The following is a 6,956-nucleotide window of genomic DNA, read 5'->3' as shown; positions in this document are numbered from 1 at the left end:
AAGAAGAAAATCATCATCATCAACAACAGGAAGAAAATCATCATCATCATCATCATCAACAACAACAACAAGAAAATCATCATCATCATCATCAACAACAACAACAAGAAAATCATCATCATCAACAACAACAAGAAAATCATCATCCAGGCATATTGATCAAGATTGACTTTGAACATTGGGAAATACCTTCAGAACCGGCCACGTCATTGAACAAATCACTATTAAGGTGTGGCCCAATAAAACATGTTTTAAATCTTCTTAGTATTAATTTTTGATTAAGTAAATTATTGAAAGTATAATGAATGTGTAATACCTCTATTTGAAACAAGAAATGCATTTTTTTCACAATAAAACTTACATTAGGATGAAAACCCAGATCTGTAAATTGCTAAAAGGTTATATAGTTTATGAATGTATTTGTAAATATGACTTTCTGTGATCCAGTTGTGTATTTCCGGATGTGCACATTATTTCAACAACTCTTGTCTGGGCAACTACCTCCATATATTTTGATTCTGTGATATATCCACGTCATGAGAGTTATTTCTGGTTGTCAAGTCTTCTAATATTCAGTTATATGTTAACATGTTGGTTAACAGGAGTCATTATATACAGTAGTAATCCACTTTATTTCATGTTGAATGACCTCTTTCAAGGTCTCCATTGCATCATCAGGTGTTAAAGCCTTCCAGTCCTCTGGGATGTCTGCAGGGAGTGCTGAGTCTCTGTCTGTAGCGATTTTCTCATTGAATTTTGCCATCACATACATACTTCCAGTAGTCTGAAGCCTCAATGCTGGAATCTCCAGTTATTAACCAGTCAGGGTAATGTGTCTGGTAGTCCTTGTAGGGGTGAACATGCTCCTCCAGTCTCCAGGCGTTGGATGAATGATACAGCCACTAACCACAAGAGATGAACATATGTCAGTTACTAACTTATTTGAAGGTCCCTCCACCTATACACCATTGATACCTTCTGGACGGTGAATGGAGGCATGGTGGTTGGCATGCTCCTTATCCCCCCTGCTTCACAGGGTACACCGCAGAAGGGACATTGCTCTCCACAGCCAAACAGACTGGTGAACATCGTCGTCCTGAGGCTTGAATGGCAGAGATCTGAGTCTCTCTTTGATGTCTCCTCCCTGGTCGTACGTCAGCTGCCAGTGACTGCTCCATTTCTCCCACAAACTCTGTGAGGTAGTCAGCAAACTGTTCTGTGTCTGCAGTGTGCAGAATCAAGACGGACTCCAGAGCATCCTTGAGGACCAGTTTCTCTTTAAGGGCACTGCAGATGTTCTGAATGAATGTCTTGACATCATTTATATTTTTTAGGCCAGTTGTTTCTCTGATGTTAGAGATTGCGTCAGTGATCATCTTGACCATCTCTGAAAGATGTTTCTTCTCCAATTTCTCCAGACTGTTCTCATCTGAGAGTTGTTGGACAATCTGGTCAAACAGCCAGTCCTTCACAAAACTTTAGTAATTGTCAATGTACTTTTCATATTTATCATATTGTCCATCTGTCAGGAGTTGTTTCAAAATGGAGAACTGGAAAGCTCCTCTTGTGCTGTAATCCTTTGACCCTTTACCTGTCTTCACTTCATCAACCACATCAGGACCAATCATTTTGGTCACATAGTCCTGTACAGCTGGCTGCAAACAGAGCTTTGTGAAGTCCTCAGCTTTCTTTTGGCACTGGTCTCGGTTATGAAATAAGTCTTTGAACTCAGTAAGGTACTTGCTCTTAGACAGTTCCAGACACTTCTTTGGGTCATTAACTTCAATGAAATCATTATGCATCTTCTGGAACTCTCTGGCTGCTCTGCCACAGATGTGTAGCTTCAGAGAAACCTCACATTTCTCACTGATTTTAACATTCTTGTGTTGTTGTGACGATTCATCAATCTTGTTCAGCAGCTCTTTGATGTGAGTATCATGGTAATTTGTTTTGCTTTCCACCTTCTGTGTTATAAACAACTGACACTGTGTGATGATGTTGACACACAACTCTTGTAGTTTCTTCCTGTAATGGTTGATATCGAAGTGCTTAAATAAGGCCACACATATCTCCCCTACACTCCCATTTTCCACAACAAATACTTCTTTACCACAATCCACCAGGTTGATTCGAACCAACATCTCATTGACATTCCCACCCCTTGTTGAAAGATTTCCACGTAAAATAAGGAAGGCATCCTGAGCCACATCTCTTCTTGGGAGTCCTTTGAAGTGTATCTCAGAAAGAGTTTTCTTCCACATGATCTCAAACTCTTTACTGATGGCCTGACCTGATAGACCAGATTTATTCTGTCTACATTTCTGAAGCAAATCTAGCACCTTTTTCTCCATTGTACTTGCCTGAGAGCTCTTGATATTGTTCAGTTCTGTCATTCCCTCTTTGATTTCAACAAATCCTTGCAGTTTGTTCTTCACAGAGTTTTCTGTCTCTCGTCTCAGTGTTTTGGCACTGGACACAAAGTCCTCCTTGTATTTTTCCACTAGATTGACATGGCCATCTTGCTTTTCAAAGTATTTCACTATATTGTCTTGGATTTTCTTTTCTCCCAATGACAGCGTCTCAGTTGCTTCTATCATCAATTCATTTAGCACATCTCTTATGGACCTCTGGAGATGTTGATCTGTCATTCCAATATTGGTCATTTTAGTTTCAGCACATTTTAGTTTCAGCACATTTATACATCTCATTCTGGAAGGCCCATTCCCAACCGTTGGACTCCGAGCATAATCTGGAGTATGCATCTGCAACCAAGCTGTTTCTGAAACTAAAGATTAATTTCTCAAATTTCACTGCCTCCCACAAGCTTTGTGTCCACTTCAAGAAATGTGTCAAGTCATCATTTCTCTGGCATTTTCTGAAATCTTTCATCAAGGTCTTCTTGAAGCTGTACACTGCCTCACTGTAGCCAGCATTGACTGGAGCCATAGGTGGAGTCCCATGCCAGAGTCCTGGGATGTAGCAGCTGCTTGTGTCTGGATCATACTCCATCACATCAGTGAACTTGGTGATATTCTCCTTCTTCTCCATTCTGGCTGCTACCTGGGTCATTTCATTCAACTGTTCCAACAACTTCTTCCTGTCCCTCATGTTGTTGTCATGTGCAGACATGTCTGACACATTCTGGTGCACAAAATGACACATCGGCTTCTTCCCCACTTCCTTCATCCTGATAAAAGCATGAACAACAATCTGTAGAATGTCTTTCATCTCTGTGGAGTTCTCCATGGCGATGTTGATGATAGTGACATCACTGAGTCCTATCACCATTATTGCCAGTTCATTGTCATGTTCATGACTATCATCTAGTTGAGCCAACTCTGGTGATTTCAACCCCTCCGTGTCAATGATCATGATGAAGTCACATTTCGCTCCTCCTTGAGGTCTTTGTTGACTTTAATCAGTAGCATGAAGGCCCCTCTGGTACATCTTCCACTGCTGACAGCAAACTGGACCCCAAACATGGTGTTGAGGAGAGTGGACTTCCCTGTGCTTTGGTCCCCTAAAACTGTGACCACCCGTATCTTGCTGTTGGATTGGACAAGAGTATGAAGCTGAGATAGAACAGCTGATATCCATTTCAGAGGGATATTTGATGCATCTCCATCCACGATCTCAATGGGGAAACCATCCAACAGCATCTGAGCACACAATCCAGGGAGATGCTCCATCTGTTTCCTTTGAGGGCTGTTTTCAGGGAGGGAGCAGGCAGCTTCATATAACTGGCCCAACTCACGCAGGAAGTGTTCAAGTCCCAGGGAACAATCAGACATTTGCTTATCCAAATCTTTAATGTCATCTTTTTTCTCCTGAGAATGTTGGCAAAGATCTTTGTACCGGTCCCTCAAACTAGACAGGTTCTGCCGTGACAGATTGTCCAGATTTATCCGCATCCATTTGAGGAAGTAGGAACGCTCCGCTCCTGAAACTGACAATCCAGAAATGAAGCTTGTCATTGCATCTGATTTGTCAAATGTATTTTGCTTCTCTCTCAGCCCTTCCTCCCTTTTCTTCAGAAAGCTCTTGTAGTGTTCAATGACATTATTCTGTGCATTTCTCAGTCTACACCTCTCTTTTTCCAACTGGGAAAGCTCTTTCCAGATTGTTCCTTGTAAGGGTAGCTGTTGGTCTTTGAATTTCATTGTGTCTTTGAAGTTCCTGGTGATTTCATCTGCCATCTTCCTGGCACTCTGACACTCATCACTGTCTTCATCAACCAGAATCCCAAACTGATGAGCCACATCAACCATGTTTTCAATTGTCAATCTATTTCTTATTTTTTTGATGTTGTCACCCACAGATGACTGCAGGGTTTTGACAAATTCTGCATCATTCTGCTTCTTCTTCACAATCACATTTGCTGGGTTGATACTGTAGTTTGTGATAATTTTCTTCAATGTGTCCACCTTGAACGTTTTTCTCTGAGAGTTGACAACCAGAAATAACTCTGCTTTTGTGATTTTTCTTTCCAAAACCTTGAGATCTGCCTCAAAATCATCAATGAAAATGTAAACTGCAGCTGATGTTTGACACAGAAAGGAGAACTGTGTTTCAAAGGACCCGATGTCTCCTCTGAGATTGGCCACTGCCACAGGCTTAGTGAACATGTCTATGTTTCTGTTTCCACAGGGAAGGTACCAGCTGATTTCAACCAGACCATCTGAGATTCTGCGAGGAACATCGCCACATTCCATATCATAATGAACAAATGTATCATGGTACTGTTGAGGGTTACTAAGCAACTTGTTCAAAATCTGAGACCTGGACAAGCTGCTCTCTCCTAGCCTAACAAAGGACACCATAGGAATATCAGAGACAACAATTCTCTCCTCCACAAAAGCATTTGTGGCCGTTTGGAAAGAGGGTCTAAACTTCCTCACTATGTCCCTCAAGGCCCACAGCATCAAAGTGCTTTGTTTTGTGTCACAGTTGGGCAGCAGAAGAGGAACAGCAAACTGACACGTGGACATTTTCTGGACCATCTCCTGTTGCAGGAAACCATCTGAACACAGAAACAGGGCTGTGATCAGGTCCAGTGGATTAATTACATTGCTACTATCAGTGTCAGTGTCCAGGTTGTCTATACCACAATAGGAAACCTCCTGGTCAGTGGTCAGACATTTCACACTCCTAGCATTCACATTTGCCATCATTAATTTCTTAAGGAAGGCCCCTGGAAGTGACTGCATAGTGTTAAGTGGTTCATCTGATGTAGTATTAGCATTTATCTCAAGGGCAGTACTTAACGTCAGCTTGTTTTCATAATGATCTTCTAGTCCAGCCTTTGACAACAGCTCCCTCAGACAGGATCCTGTAAATAGAAATGAAAAGATAGCCATGATTACAAATCCTCTTCAACGTGTAGCAGAAAAGCACCCTAACAGGTGTTTACACTGTACTTTGGATGAAGTTAAAGCAAGCAGCAGCAGACCATCTCTGTGACACAGCGACTCACAGAAATGGAAGCATGTGAATTCAGATACAGTATGAGCTACAAATCCACTGAGCATGTTAACTCCAAAGGGAGGTATTATGACAACAGATTCCGAATTGGTAATTTCTGTTTGGTTAAATTTGGAAGAAACCATTTTACTGCAACACCAATTAAATATCCATTCAATGGAGAAATTGTCAGCTAACTGTGTTTATTGTGATTGAGCTTTATCCGTTTCTTTACATTACAGCATGGAATAAAGGTACAATAACATGTCCTGTTTCTAGAACTATATCAGTATCTCTATACATTACAGCATGGAATAAAGGTACAATGAACATAGATCCTGTTTCTAGAACTATATCAGTATCTCTATACATTACAGTATGGAATAAAGGTACAATAACATGTCCTGTTTCTAGAACTATATCAGTATCTCTATACATTACAGCATGGAATAAAGGTACAATAACATGTCCTGTTTCTATAACTATATCAGTATCTCTATACATTACAGCATGGAATAAAGGTACAATAACATGTCCTGTTTCTAGAACTATATCAGTATCTCTATACATTACAGCATGGAATAAAGGTACAATACCATGTCCTGTTTCTAGAACTATATCAGTATCTCTATACATTACAGTATGGAATAAAGGTACAATACCATGTCCTGTTTCTAGAACTATATCAGTATCTGTATATATTACAGCATGGAATAAAGGTACTATAACAGGTCCTGTTTCTGTAGCGTGAGGCAGCTTGATGTACAAGTAGTTTACACGCCCTGGACAGAACACTAGTCTATCACAGAGCCTTACCCCCAATATATCTCCTTATCCTCTCTGGGCTAGGTGGCACCAAATCGTCCCACCTACGTAACAGCCAGTTGAATCCTGTGGCGCGATTTTCAAATACCTTAGAAATGCTATTACTTCAATTTCTCAAACATATGACTATTTTACAGCTATTTAAAGACAAGACTCTCGTTAATCTAACCACACTGTCCGATTTCAAAAAGTCTTTACAACGAAAGCAAAACATTAGATTATGTCAGCAGAGTACCAAGCCAGAAATAATCAGACACCCATTTTTCAAGCCAGCATATAATGTCACCAAAACCCAGAAGACAGCTAAATGCAGCACTCACCTTTGATGATTTTCATCAGATGACAACCCTAGGACATTATGTTATACAATACATGCATGTTTTGTTCAATCAAGTTCATATTTATATCAAAAACCAGCTTTTTACATTAGCATGTGACGTTCAGAACTAGCATACCCCCCGCAAACTTCCGGGGAATTCGCTAACATTTTACTAAATTACTCACGATAAACGTTCACAAAAAGCATAACAATTATTTTAAGAATTATAGATACAGACCTCCTCTATGCACTCGATATGTCCGATTTTAAAATAGCTTTTTGGTGAAAGCACATTTTGCAATATTCTAAGTACATAGCCCAGGCATCACGGGCTCGCTATTTAGACACCCGG

The 6,956-nt window shown here is 40.4% G+C and overlaps 1 pseudogene; it reads right to left on the bottom strand.

The window, feature by feature from the left end:
* Positions 1-1,035: 1,035 nt before the first annotated feature.
* On the bottom strand, positions 1,036-5,781 carry LOC145881535 (up-regulator of cell proliferation-like; annotated as a pseudogene).
* Positions 5,782-6,956: the final 1,175 nt, after the last annotated feature.

Source organism: Salmo salar, chromosome 08 (assembly GCF_965601325.2).
Source record: "Salmo salar chromosome 08, fSalSal1, whole genome shotgun sequence".
NCBI classification, from domain to species: domain Eukaryota; kingdom Metazoa; phylum Chordata; class Actinopteri; order Salmoniformes; family Salmonidae; genus Salmo; species Salmo salar.
Note: the sequence above shows the minus strand (reverse complement) of the source record. Positions and strands in the feature narration are given on the sequence as shown.